Source organism: Carassius gibelio, chromosome B14 (assembly GCF_023724105.1).
Source record: "Carassius gibelio isolate Cgi1373 ecotype wild population from Czech Republic chromosome B14, carGib1.2-hapl.c, whole genome shotgun sequence".
In the NCBI taxonomy this organism is placed as follows: domain Eukaryota; kingdom Metazoa; phylum Chordata; class Actinopteri; order Cypriniformes; family Cyprinidae; genus Carassius; species Carassius gibelio.
The window spans coordinates 7093897-7109866 of NC_068409.1; the positions used below are offsets into that span (position 1 = coordinate 7093897).

Here is a 15970-nt window from a genome sequence, read left to right on the forward strand (position 1 = left end):
CAGCCTGTAAATGAATTCATACTCCTCCTCATACTACTCCATACTCCTTTTTCAACATGATGCCAATATACTGAAGATGTTAAATTGTGAATGGGTTTAGGATAGCTTAAATGGTGTTGCCATAGAGATTTATTAAAGTAACATAAAAAATACAATAGTTATTTTACTATATCTTTAAAATTTTTCATTCTAACTCTTCATAATTTTTTATATAAGTAGAAGTCCTCATTTGAAGGAAGCACAGTAAGTTTCATAGCTTTATCATTTTCAAGAGCCAGCATAAAATTAAAACTATCATAACTTATAAATCAAGCTTGCAATTCTTAGTACCTATAATGGCCACCAGAGGGAGCTATAGGATTACTTTTAAATAATTATTGGAGAAACGAGTATAATTTAAATCATTTATAGAAATCTTTCAAATAAAATAATATGTATTTTAGGAATTTTACTGATAAAATGACCCTCACTTAATTAGAATAACAAGCTGAAGTATTGTGAAGTGTATATTAAGAATAATTCTTAATAGGCTTTATGGACAGATAACGTTTTGAGTGACTCTTGAAGGTTCAGCACCACATCCTCTTTTACCACTGTTTAAAGAATGTATCTTACAGAACAGGTGTGAATGAATTTTGGATAGCTTGAATGGTTTTGTCGTGGTGATTTTTTGAAATAATAGTAAAAAAGGAACCAGTAAAAAAAAGTGCAGCTTCTAAACACTTCAAAAAAATGTACACATAGAAGACAAGTCATTCTGAGGAAATATGCATAGTTTCATGACTATACAACATTATATGGATGACAGAAAATTAAAAAACATACATCTGATGTCACTCTGTCCCTCTGTCACTGTGTGTGTGTGTGTTTGTGTGTGTTTTAAGTGAATTAGGTGTGAAACTATCAGTGAGCATTTAGTCTCCAGCGCCAACATTTTACAGAACTGCCACTTTCCTGGAGTCTCAGAATTACAATGTGTCAGGTTCTGAGAGATCTAAGATTCCAAAAAATTATTTAATTAGAATACCATGAAGTATTGTGAAATACTATATATTAAGACTTTATATATAGGCTTAATGAACAGATTAGAGTGACTCGTGAAGGACCAGCACCACCTCCTCTTGTTTGATGGTTTGAGGAATATATCTTCCAGAATCCGGGATTAAGATTTAGGAGCTCATTTTTATTCCACCTCCTTTCCTGAAAGTCTGTCTTGCAGAATTGACTTAAAATTAATCTTCACATTAATTCCTAATTCTTTTGCAATTCTTTTGTCAGTTCTTCTTGACCTGTTTTTCTCTTCCAGCTTTCCTGGACTATTGTATAGCACTCATAAATGATTAAATAAAAAATAATGGTAGTTATTAAGATTGATATGGTTTGGAATTGGTAAAATGTGCTTGGAAAAAAATCACAATAAAACAATGTTTTAATGTTTAAGTTTGGAATATTAACTGACATGAATGAATGCTATATAAATATTGTTCATGTTAACATAATGTTTATAAATGAAATCTTATTGTAAAGTGTTACTAAAGTTATATATATATATATATATATATATATATATATATATATATATATATATATATATATATATATATATATATATATATTGTTCTGTGAATGTGATTTTAAAGTCTAGATGATTCGGATTAACCCTTTAACTGCCATATCAAGTTCAAGTTCTAGTTCAAGTTCAATTTATTTGTATAGCGCATTTACAACAGCCTCCTGGCTGACCAAAGTGCTTTAACATAAGAGCAAGAATATTACACATACATAAAAATAGACCAGACAAAAAATTTAAAACCACCCATTTCAGAATGTAGCATAACACAGTAGTCAGTACACTAAGGAAAATAAAAAAGTTTTTAGCAAAGATTTAAAAATAGACAAGGAAGGGGCCAGTCTGATCTCTAAAGGCAGGGTATTCCAGAGTCGTGGCCCAGCCACTGCAAATGCACGCTCCCCTCTACGCTCCCCTCTATCCTTTAAAACCTCACTGCTAGAGGGATATTGTGAATGCATGTGCCCGCTGGGCACAGTTTACCTGATGCCACCGGGGTGGTGATGGCATTGGTGGCTTGAGCCCGCCATCGCTGCTTGCAGCTATATTTAGGGCCCGAGCACCGATGGTGTGAGGACCCTCTTGGAATTGCTCCGTTTATTATTATTATTATTATTATTATTATTATTATTATTATTATTATTATTCTTCTCCAAAATGAATCGCATTTTTGAGGGCCTAAACATGCTCGAAAAGTCATGAAACTTTGCACACACCTCAGAACTGGCGAATATTTACGTCTGATTTGGGTTTCAGAAGTGGGCGTGGCAAAATGGCTCAACAGCGCCACCTATACACGTTCAACGGTGTGCGCCTCGAGCTACGTTTCATGTACATGTATGAAAATCGCTATACACATGTAACTCTCCAATACCTACAAAAAAGTCTCTTGGAGCAAAATCCGAAACCCAACAGGAAGTCGGTTATTTCTAATATTATGAGCAAATTTTGTGTAATTTTTGTCATTTCCATGCGTTGTATTTTAACGAACTCCTCCTAGAGATTCATTCAGATCAACACCAAATTTGGTATGCCTAATCTGAAGGCCTTTGCGATCTTAAATTGCGAAGCTTTTGAGTTTTCGTTAATGGGCGTGTCCGTGGCGGCCTGGCGAATTTCGATGATTCGCCATGAAACAGGAAGTTGCTATAACTCAGACATACAATGACCAATCTGCCCCAAACCTCACATGTTTGATGAGACTCCTGACCTGAACAGATTGACATGCCCATATTCAGTTATAGTCATAGCGCCACCTATTGGCAACAGGAAGTGACATATTTTACACTGCGATGAACTACTCCTAGAAACTTTATGACATCAATGTATTTTTTGTGGTCAGTCTAATCTAAAGGCCTGTGTGATGTTAAGTTGTGAAGATCTTGAGTTTTCGTTAAAAGGCGTGTCCATGGCGCCGTCACAAAGTTCGATGTCTCGCCATGGGAATAAAATATGTTATAACTCAGGCATAAAATGTCCGATCTTCTCCAAACTGCACATGTGTGATAAGAGTCCTGGCTTGAACACATCTGAAGGCCAAAATTCCATCGGGTGTGGCAAAATGGCTCGATAGCGCCACCTATACACTTTCAACGGAGTGCGCCTCGAGCTATGTTTCACGTACATGTACAAAAATCGGTATACACATGTAACACACCAATACCTACAAAAAAGTCTCTTGGTACGAAATCCGAATCCCAACAGGAAGTCGGTTATTTAGAATTTTCTCTGCAAAATTGGCGTTGTTTTTGCCATTTTCAGGGGTTGTACTTTAACGAACTCCTCCTAGAGATTTATTCAGATCAACACCAAACCTGGTCAGTGTAATCTTAAGCCCTTTGCGATGTTAAATTGTGAAGATCTTTAGATTTCGTTAAAGGCGTGTCCATGGCTGCCTGACAAATTTCAATGTTTCGCCATGAAAAAGGAAGTTGCTGTAACTCAGACATACAATGTCCAATCTGCCCCAAACTTCACATGTTAGAGAAAACTTCTGCCCTTGACAGATCTACATGCCCACATTCAGTTGTAGTCATAGCGCCACCTATTGGCAACAGGAAGTGACATGTTTTACGCTGCGACAAACTACTCCTATAATTTTTTTGAGATTAACATATATTTTGTGGTCAGTCTAATCTAAAGGCCTGTGCAATGTTAACTTTTGGAGATCTTGAGTTTTTGTTAAAGGGCGTTTCCATGGCGCCATGACAAAATTTGATGTCTTGCCACAGCAAGAGAAGTTGTTGTAACTCAAGCATAAAATGTTCAATCTTCCCCAAACTTCACATGTTTGATAAGAGTCCTGGCCTGAACACATCTGAAGGCCAATATTTCATTATAATGATAGCGCCACCTGCTGGCAACGGTAAGATTGGCACATATATAGGATACACTTTGATATATTCCACTTATATTTAGGACATTAAATGCATATTTCTCAACGTTCACCTTTTTACTAAAGCCACACGATGGCGATGAGCCCGGGTGCGAGGGCCCGTTCATCGCTGCTTGCAGCTTTAATTATTATTATTATTTTTTTTTTTCTAACGTTACGGGAGCTTTTGGGGTCCTTAACATGCTCGAAAACTCTTGAAAATTGGCACACAGATTGGAACCTGCGGCCATTAGGGTCGGGCAGAGACTGATACACGGGCGTGGCACAGGGGCTCTACAGCGCCCCCTGGAATACTGAGGGCCTTATATCATACATACTTGCACGTAGACACATGAAACTCGGTACACATGTAGATCTCATTAAACCAAACAACTTTCGTACTGCATGTCATAGGCTCCGCCCAACAGGAAGTTGGCTATTTAGGGTTTATTATTCATATTTTTGGTCAAGGTTGTGGGGGCTTTTGGGGTCCCTAACATACTCAAAAACTCTTGAAAATTTGCACACACTTTGGAATCTGTGCCCTTTAGGAGCCTGCAGAGGCTGGGACCCGGGCGTGGCACAGGGGCTCTACGGCGCCCCCTGGAACACAGTCATAAATGTTGATGTATAGCTCACACATACTTGCACATATTCATATGAAACTCAGTACACATATAGATCTCATCGTGCCGAACAACTTTCGTATTGCATGTCATTGGGCTCCGCCCAACAGGAAGTCAGCTATTTAGAGTTATGTAAAAAGCGCATGCTCTGGAATTTGATATACTTGTCATAGGTTTTTTACTCGTTTACCACCAAACTCGGTCAACATGATCTCAAGACATTGGGGATGAAAAATTGCCAGGGGATTTTTGATATCTCGAACGGTTTGCTCGTGGCGAGGCGTTGAAATTATGGCGAGAATTGAGAAACAGGAAGTGTCTAATACCATCCACATACATTTCCTGATTTCAATCAAACTTCATCAGATTATTCATTGTATGATGTCGATCACATATATGTGACTATTAGGAGTCAGAGTTATAGCGCCACCAACTGGCAGCAGGAAGTGTGTCATTTTCAAAATGCTTTGAATTCAGCATCTTATTTTTATTCGATTTGCTTCAAACTTCATCAGAATAATGTTAAAACACAGCCGATATGAATCTGCTGGGGGAAATTGGATATCTAAAAATATTGTTGCCGTGGCAACATGTCAAACTGGAATACTTCTCAGGTGATTTTGAGGCAAATAACATGCTTAGAATTTCATCAAACTCAGAACACATATCAGTATTAGTGACAGCTAGACACTGGCAAAAGTTCATAAGAGGGCGTGGAAGAGACACTCTATAGCGCCACCTTTTGTCAAAAGTGGGGGGTTAGTTTTAGCTACAGACACCAAACTCAGTACAAAAATTGTTCTTATCAAGACGGACAACTTTCTAATTCACAGTCATCAGCTACGACCAACAGGAAGCCGGCTATTTTGATTTGAATGTGGATTGTTTTTTACATTCAGCTGTGAATTAATGCATACTGCTCAGAGGAGAGTAACACTATACACACCAAACTTTGTCTACATGTTGAAAAAACATTGAGGAACTTAAATTGTGAATGGGTTTTGGATAGCTTGGATGGTTTTGGCGTGGTGATTTTTTTAAATGACAATAAAGATGGAATTATTAATTTTCCTGCATTTTTAAATTCCAAACACTTCAAAACCTTTTTTCATACAGAAAAAAAAGTTATTCTGAGTAAATATGCATAGTTTCATGACTTTACAACACTGTATGGATAACAGAAAATTAAAAAACTGTCAGACATCTCATATCACTCTGTCCCTGAAAAGATTATTTCAAAATACATAATAGCTTGGCGAATATAAACGAAAACAGCCACGTGAACATAAACTGTTGAGAAATAAATCTGAAGTGCATCTACTGGATTTTAATATTAAGTGACCGCATATACCTGCTTCTGTCTTCAATTTTAATCTATATAAAAAATTTAACTCATTAATCTTGGCTGCTTTTTTAATGTGTGTAGGTATTTATTTATTATTTTGCTCTAACAAGACTTAATCTATATTTAATTAAATCAATTACATTTTATTTTACATTTGATTTGTCCATTTCTGCATCTAAACGCCTAAAAACCTAAAACATGCTCTATTATACTATTGTTAGCAATTTCTTTATTGTCCAATTTATCTGGTGTACACACTTTTATTTTCATAATAAACTTGTTTCTTAGATTATACACAGTTACAGTGGTCTATAATAAATATTAACAGGTTTTATTCAAGCTGTTTAGAATGATTGCAGTAGGCTAATTTGTTTTTATGTAAATCCCAAAAAATAAATTAAATAAATAAAAAACATTGGAAAACAATAACTGTTGTACTTTTTTATACATTTTGTATAATTTCATAGTTTATGCATTATAGTTATAAAAACAAACAAATTTAGCCACTCACATAGAAATCTTAGGCCTTATCCTTTTCTGACAGTTTTAGGTTTTTTTAAAAAATCCTAAAAAACCTTATTTGTGCTGCAGATAATAATTTCAAACTCATTTGCTGCCGGATTAATTCCTAATTATTTTGCAATTCTTTTTGTCAGTTCTTCTTAACCTGTTTTTTTCTTCTTCTTTTCTGACCTCATGACCCTGTCAGCATTTTTGTACAATGGTCAAGTCTTAATTTATCCATTTCTGTATTGCATTTGTGTTTGATATTTCTGATGGGTATTTCATAATTTTCGACTTTGAGTTAAAACAGTTTGAGTTAAAACTCTTTTTTAGCGCATTTCATCTGTAAAAGAAAACATGCCTAATAATTCTGCACACATGAATATAAGGAGTTTTTCTCTTCCAGCTTTCCTGGACTATTGTATAGCACTCATAAATGATTAAATAAAAAATAATGGTAGTTATTAAGATTGATATGGTTTGGAATTGGTAAAATGTGCTTGGAAAAAAATCACAATAAAACAATGTTTTAATGTTTAAGTTTGGAATATTAACTGACATGAATGAATGCTATATAAATATTATTCATGTTAACATAATGTTTATAAATGAAATCTTATTGTAAAGTGTTACTAAAGTTATTTATATATATATATATATATATATATATATATATATATATATATATATATAAATAAATAAATAAATAAATATATATATATATATATATATATATATATATATATATATATATTAGTGCTGTCAAAATTAGCGCGTTAACGCATTCGATTAATTTGAAATATTTAACGCGTTAAAAAAAAATAACGCAATTAACGCGGTTGCAGTTTTTTTTATTTCCAGTTGTGGCCTATGTGTGTTCAACGTGCAAAGAAATATGGATAAGACCAAGGAAGGACTTTTAGACGGAAAGTTTCAGTATAAAACTCTGCCGGATTACACTTCAGTCTGCCACAAGAAACATTACTCTTCATTCAGTCTGCCACAAGAAACAGCAACATTAAAATCATGAACTCAAATGTCATTGTTTAAAAAAAAAAACAATGACTGTAACAGTGCGTAAATCAGACCTTTCTGCAACGCTAACGTTAATAAACTTAAACGAAAATAACTAAATAATTGTGTAGCGGAGTATTTTTTGTACACAGTGCCGCGAACTGTCAATCACTCCTGTGCGCGTGCATCATTGTCCTCCTCGCAGCTGCAGCAACTTGCGCTCTCTCTCTTCATCAAGCTTTAAAACAAAAAGGGGACAAAAAGATCATATTGTCTTTGTGCATAGGCTATAGATTAATTAGATAAATGAATATCTAAATTTGTGCCTTGCCGTCTACGGTATTTTTTTAGAATTTAGAAAAAAGATGCTGCAGCCAATGAACAGCCAGCGGGGGCTGCAGGACGACTCAACCTCCGCAGACAGTTTTTAATGTTTATCAGACAATAAATACTCAAGATTGTGCTTTAGTATAACTCACAACGAGTTTCACACACCTTCTCTGGCCACGTTGAGTTGTTGACACTTAACAGTGGGAAAAGCGACACATGCGCTATTCACTTGTATAACTTAAGGGTGAATGGGTAATGTAGTTTCTGCTCTGGGTGGGATGAATTAGGAAGCTTGCATTGTGAAGGGCGCTCTGAAAATCGGCAGTGCAGGTAAAAGATTAAAACCTCTATTAAAACAGATGTCCAAATGAGCGTACCGGTACGCTACAAGCACGTTATGGGCGCACGGAGAGGTGGCGGTACGCTCAAGAGCTATATTTGGAAGTGGCGGTACTGAGTACTGGTGCGTACTGGCCCACTTAAAGCACTGGCAATGACTATACTTTGGAATTTTTTTGCAGTCCACTTAGAATTCAACATGGAAATCATTTTTGTTTTTTTATTGGCATTGATTGTTTTGAAATTCAAATGGTACTTACATGCCTGTGTTTTTATTTCTGTAATAAATATGGCTTTCAAGCCAACAGTTAATTTGGAGGATATTGATGGTTTATTGCAGGTATGTTGTTTACATGAGAAAATCTGTGATACAAGTTAAACAAAAATTCCAATAAACAATCATATTTTGAATTTAAATAGTTTCTTTGTCTTGAGTTTACATTAATTATTTACATTTTACATTTACATATCCAAAAAGTTTCAGTCTTTTAATTGCGATTAATCGCGATTAATTTAAAAAAATTGTGCGATTAATTAGTTAATTTTTTTTAATCGATTGACAGCACTAATATATATATAGTTCTGTGAATGTGATTTTAAAGTCTAGATGATTTGGATTAACCCTTTAACTGCCATATCCCTTAAAACTTCACTGCCAGAGGGATATTGTGAATGCATGTGCCCGCTGGGCAAAGTTTACCTGATGCCACCGGGGTGGCGATGGCATTGGTGGCTTGAGCCCGCCATCGCTGCTTGCAGCTATATTTATTATTATTAGGGCTCAAGCCCAAAGGGCGAGAGGCCTATTGTTTTCCTTAGGATTATTTTTTATTATTATTATTATTATTATTATTATTAGGGCTCAAGCCTGGAGGGTGAGAGCCCTATTGTTTTCCTTAGGATTATTTTTTATTATTATTATTATTTTTTTTTTTTTTCTAACGTTACGGGGGCTTTTGGGGTCCTTAACATGCTCGAAAACTCTTGAAAATTGGCACTCAGATTGGAACCTGCGGCCATTAGGGTCGGGCAGAGACTGATACACGGGCGTGGCACAGGGGCTCTACAGCGCCCCCTGGAATACTGAGGGCCATATATCATACATACTTGCACGTAGACACATGAAACTCGGTACACATATAGATCTCATTAAACCAAACAACTTTCGTACTGCATGTCATAGGCTCCGCCCAACAGGAAGTTGGCTATTTAGGGTTTATTATTCATATTTTTGGTCAAAGTTGTGGGGGCTTTTGGGGTCCCTAACATACTCAAAAACTCTTGAAAATTTGCACACACTTTGGAATCTGTGCCCTTTAGGAGCCTGCAGAGGCTGGGACCCGGGCGTGGCACAGGGGCTCTACGGCGCCCCCTGGAACACAGTCATAAATGTTGATGTATAGCTCACACATACTTGCACATATTCATATGAAACTCAGTACACATATAGATCTCATTGTGCCGAACAATTTTCGTATTGCATGTCATTGGGCTCCGCCCAACAGGAAGTCAGCTATTTAGAGTTATGTAAAAAGCGCATGCTCTGGAATTTGATATACTTGTCATAGGTTTTTTACTCGTTTACCACCAAACTCGGTCAACATGATCTCAAGACATTGGGGATGAAAAATTGCCAGGGGATTTCTGATATCTCGAAAGGTTTGTTCGTGGCGAGGCGTTGAAATTATGGCGAGAATTGAGAAACAGGAAGTGTCTAATACCATCCACATACATTTCCTGATTTCAATCAAACTTCATCAGATTATTAATTGTATGATGTCGATCACATATATGTGACTATTAGGAGTCAGAGTTATAGCGCCACCAAGTGGCAGCAGGAAGTGTGTCATTTTCAAAATGCTTTGAATTCAGCATCTTATTTTTATTCGATTTGCTTCAAACTTCATCAGAATAATGTTAAAACACAGCCGATATGAATCTGCTGGGTGAAATTGGATATCTAAAAATATTGTTGCCGTGGCAACATGTCAAACTGGAATACTTCTCAGGTGATTTTGAGGCAAATAACATGCTTAGAATTTCATCAAACTCAGAACACATATCAGTATTAGTGACAGCTAGACACTGGCAAAAGTTCATAAGAGGGCGTGGAAGAGGCACTCTATAGCGCCACCTTTTGTCAAAAGTGGGGGGGTTAGTTTTAGCTACAGACACCACACTCAGTACAAAAATTGTTCTTATCAAGACGGACAACTTTCTAATTCACAGTCATCAGCTACGACCAACAGGAAGTCGGCTATTTTGATTTGAATGTGGATTGTTTTTTACATTTAGCTGTGAATTAATGCATACTGCTCAGAGGAGAGTAACACTATACACACCAAACTTTGTCTACATGTTGAAAAAACATTGAGGAACTTAAATTGTGAATGGGTTTTGGATAGCTTGGATGGTTTTGTCGTGGTGATTTTTTTAAATGACAGTAAAGATGGAATTATTAATTGTCCTGCATTTTTAAATTCCAAACACTTCAAAACCTTTTTTCATACAGAAAAAAAAGTTATTCTGAGTAAATATGCATAGTTTCATGACTTTACAACACTGTATGGATAACAGAAAATTAAAAAACTGTCAGACATCTCCTCTCACTCTGTCCCTCTGTTTGAGTGTGTGTGCTTAGACTTCCATTGTCTGAGAGAAAATGCGCCCCTACAGGTGCAGTTACCGGACTTAAAAAGGGAGGAGACTGTCTTTTGGTTTCACTTTTAAATCGGTTAAAATACAAATAAATACTTGGATTTAATTCACACTGACAAGCTAAACCAACATATATGATTATTATCAGGTCAGGGCTCATTAATAATTGATGTGTGGTCAGTGATACGTGAGAAACACGAGAGATGAATCACTGATCTGAGCAGGAGCGTGTGGAATGATGAGCTCAGAAAAAACGAGTTTATTCTTGTTTTATATCTATTAAAAATAAAGTATTGCAGCGATATCACACAATTCACCAATTAGAGCACACCAAGAGCTAAATTAAGATGTTTTTGAACTGTTTGTGTGAAAATGAAATATTCGCGGCTGCCTATCTGAAATCACTGCTCCGATCAGCGCTCACAGTGTCACAAGTTCAAAACTAACGAATTTATTCTTGTTTAAGAGCTTTTTAAAATAAGTTATTGCCATAAATGCACACAATACATCCATTATAACACAACACGAGCTAAATATAGGTGTTTGTGACCCGTTTAAGTGTGCAAGACTATTTGAAAGCGCGACTGGCAGAATAACATATATCTCTTGAGCTGCAGGATTCTGCCTTTCGTCGTAAGAACGAACACATCACGGACAAGATTATTTCAAAATACATAATAGCTTGGCTAATATAAACGAAAACAGCCACGTGAACATAAACTGTTGAGTATTAAATCTGAAGTGGATCTACTGGATTTTAATATTAAGTGACCGCATATACCTGCTTCTGTCTTCAATTTTAATCTATATAAAAAATTAAACTCATTAATCTTGGCTGCTTTTTTAATGTGTGTAGGTATTTATTTATTATTTTGCTCTAACAAGACTTAATCTATATTTAATTAAATCAATTACATTTTATTTTACATTTGATTTGTCCATTTCTGCATCTAAACGCCTAAAAACCTAAAACATGCTCTATTATATTATTGTTAGCAATTTCTTTATCGTCCAATATATCTGGTGTACACACTTATATTTTCATAATAAACTTGTTTGTTAGATTATACACAGTTATAGTGGTCTATAATAAATATTAACAGGTTTTATTCAAGCTGTTTAGAATGATTGCGTAGGCTAATTTTTTTAAATGTAAAAAAAAATAAAAAATAATAAATAAAAAACAATGGAAAAGAATAACTGTTGTACATTTTTATACATTTTGTACAATTTCATAGTTTATGCATTATAGTTATAAAAACAAATAAATTTAGCCAATCACATAGAAATCTTAGGCCTTATCCTTTTCTGACAGTTTTAGGGATTTTTAAAAATCCTAAAAAACCTTATTTGTGCTGCAAATAATAATTTCAAATTAATTCAACCCATTCTCACTCCAAAGGCGTCAAAAACCGAAGCATGGTCAAGCGCCCCTAGCGTCACTTTTATGACGCCAAATGTGCCTCTCGGCGTCGACTATCGAAGCACTACGACCTTCATTGCTTTCAGTGGGAAACTTTTGGCGTCAGAATTCGACACGAGGACATGAGATGTTTATCGCTATGAAATCACGTTCAAGAAGTCTCATTCAGCACACATCGCGCGATACTTGCTATCAGTTCCACAGTTTGGGTGAGTAGTCGTATATACGCTCTTTTAATGCCTTTTATCAAATGTATTCTGTCTTCTTTATTAATCAGATTAGTGCCATATGTTTAATCGCTGTATTATGTCGGTCATCCGCGGCTGTCTTTGAGTTTCATTGCGTTTAAATAAATGAACACAGCTGCTAATTAGTGTGATTAAACTCTATCTGTCACGTGACGTGCCATAGACCTTCGATCCGTTTTATATTATTATTAATTTCAGGATCAATGATGTAAGTTGTATTTGTAGTAAAATCATGGTAATCACGACACAATAGTAATAAATGAAATGTGAAGTTAAAACACAGTAAATGGGACATTAGTAACTGTAACTGTAGTTTTACTATGGTATATTAATAATCAATACAACAATACAATAATCACCAAACCAGCTATGTTTGTATCACTGTAATGTTAGTGTTTTTATGTGCTTTTATATGACAGAAATCACAGTAATCATGTGTTCTGTACCATGCTTTTAATACCTTTTAATGTGAACCCCCAAAAAAAAAAAAAAAAATCAAATTAAAAATAAATAATAAAACATGTATTTTTCCATCTTGCAGTTCATTCATATCAGTTTATATATATATATATATATATATATATATATATATATATATATATATATATATATATATATATTATATCTAAATATTTTGCTCACAGATCATTATTAACATTCTGTATATAATTCAATTTTATTTTCTCTCCCCTTTTTTATTATTTTTATTTTTAGCTGAAAAGACGTAAAGGCAGTCAGCCCAGTGGTGTTTCTGGAGAGGGATTCCTTCAGAAATGGAGAAGACAGAAAGCTGCGGAGGCAGATATTTGCAGCAGTTAGTCTGTGATAGTTTGTCTCTTTTATCAAAAATTCCTGCTGTTATAATTTGTACAGCATTTGTTGTTTCTTAAACTGTTGCACTGTCCAAATACCCACACTTGCCATCTTTTCACTTGACCACTTGATTACTTATTTGAAGTCTTTCCTGTATTTGGCCTAGTGTTCAAGTGAGCATGATGACCACAAGTGTGTGTCGAACTTTTCATGACCTGATGACTGTGTTTCCCAATCCTGATCCTGGAGAACCCCAGCACTGCACGGTTTTGGTGTCTCTCTTATCTGCCTTGGAGTCTTCACTGATGAGCTGATGAGTTGAATCAGGTGTGTTTGATCAGGGAGACATCTCAAATGTGCAGTGTTGGGCTTCTCCAGGACCAGGATTGGGAGCCACTGCCTTATGGGACACTTATGTGTTTAAAGAGATTTTTAATATCTAATTATCAATATTTCACATACTGTACATTGGACAGCTTTCCATGACCTTTTGTGAGACCTCTGCAAAAAGTCTGACGATTTATTCCAAAACATGATGCATGATGGGATACACTAAGCTTTGTATAGCGCTCCGGAGCAGTATTGGAGAGGTTTAGTGTGTGTTAAGGACGCTGTGCTTTGGCATTATTAAGACCGGGGACAGTCTTGTGCACACACTGTCACGTACACACACTCTCAAGTGGCCAAGACTGCAAGTGTGGGTATCTGGACAGGGTCAAAGTCTTAAAAATGATCACTAAACACAGTCGCACATCACAGTCTTAATAATCCAGTTTAACACTTGTATGATATTATACAAGCCCCAGGATGGTCTCATCTGACACTATCAAAAGAATTCATATGACTATAGCTTGCTATTAATTGCTTGCTTTCAATAATGGATGCATTTAACATTTAATTATACAGCATCTTTACAGAGGTGTAATGTACAAGTTGCACGTAATTTATAATATTTCCTTCCTTCTGTCTTACAGGATTTTTTCCAGATAATGCTGTTCTTCTTTTTCAGGTCTAAAATATCGAGCTCAACAGCTATTTGAAGAGCCAACCCTCACAAACCTTCCTAAAAACTAAAAGAGCTATTACTGAGTCTCAGCGAATCTTGCCATGATCAGCTCTTCCCAGGTACATTTGTTTAGAATATTTTTTTAATCAACATTTACTCATCAAATGCTCTGGTCTGAATCTTACTTTAAATTAACTTAATTATGTTTAATGAGCAACATTAATTGCACACAGAGTAAGTAGAGATTTTCTTGTTTGACAGAAGAGAAGGAAGACCAAGGAAATGATTTGCTCAGGATGAGAAATGAAGATGGCCATCTTGTGCTCAAACAAACAGAAGTCCTCTGGTATGTGTGTGTTGAAGCAATGATGTGTTATACAACATTTTATGATGATCTCTCACAGAATTGGTCATGTCAGCCTTGATTTCGTTTTATACTATTACAATTACAGCATGTTAGCAAAGTGTGACTGGACATTTTTAATATTATGTTTTTAAAAACACACCACCTGTTTTAAAAGTAGACAAGTATCATGAAATTGGTTTAGTTGATATAAACACCAATTGACATTATTTCATTGTTTTGTAAATGTTATGTTATAAATTGTGAATTGATAGTTGATTGGTTTGAAGCCAGGCCTTACACTGCACAGACTAAAACACATTTGTGAGAGAAGTCAGGAACTTTAGAGAAAGATTCTAGAGGAAGAAAACACATTTACTGCAACAATAGATGAATTCTAGAGTCTCTGAGAACTACACATGCTAATGCAGTCTAATGAGCAAGATCTTTGCCTCTGTAACTTTTTCTTAATTCTTGCAGAATGACATTATTATTGCAGTATTTTTATTGGTACAGATGATCTCTTCAGCCAAACGAGGGGTTTTGACCAAGTGATGCTCTTGAAAGGAGTGAAAGAAGAGGATGTGGTAAATTGTCTTCAGAGAAAAAGCTTCTCAAAAGGTCTTAAAACAGCTTGAAGAATGGTAAGTGTACAGTACTACAAGGGTCATAGTTGGTCACCCTGCTAAAATCACACAGAACATAAGCTGCGCTCTCTGTCCATTAAACAACTTGATCTGGATTGTGTGTTTCACTTCAGGTCTGGGATGTTAGGACTGAGAGATCCTCTGGCTGAGAACAAGCTACATCACATCAGTGCTGGACATCAACCACAAACTGTTTCCAGACACGAGAGAAGAAGATCACGATGGGGAGATGAAACCAGTTTAGATGTGATGATGGGAATCATTATTTTCTGAAACAGTATCAAATGTCTTATATGTATCACATGATCTGTATCACAGTTGACTGGATGGGACTGTGTGACTTTTAAGGACATTTCATCACTCATCTGTGTGAACTGATTTATATATGAGGTTAATGTATCTTTGATGATAATTATTTTCATTGAATCTTATTTGTCTTGATGCTACTTTATCAACTTTATAGTCTATGCTTCAATAAAATGAAAATGGTGAATATTGTGTTCTGAAGATTCTTGGTAAATACATCATTTTACTAGGTAGGCTCATATGTGTTTATTTTAGACTTGGAAAAACGACATATTAATTATTGGGATTATTTTTTTATTTAAGACATAAACATTTTTGATCGGATTAATAACATCTGGGACATCAGTACACCAGAAAGTATTTTTTTATATTTTAGTAACAAATATGCACATTTTTTGTGAAATACAGGGAGTTACAAGATTAA

General features: G+C 35.4%; 1 long non-coding RNA gene across 1 annotated transcript; it reads left to right on the forward strand.

Annotated features, from left to right (window-relative positions):
• Positions 1-12144: 12144 nt before the first annotated feature.
• On the forward strand, positions 12145-15733 carry LOC127971701 (uncharacterized). Its single transcript, XR_008156893.1, has 6 exons — positions 12145-12392; positions 13146-13245; positions 14219-14369; positions 14512-14596; positions 15110-15237; positions 15354-15733. It is a non-coding gene; the product is annotated as an uncharacterized LOC127971701 (long non-coding RNA).
• The last annotated feature ends 237 nt before the right edge of the window (positions 15734-15970 follow it).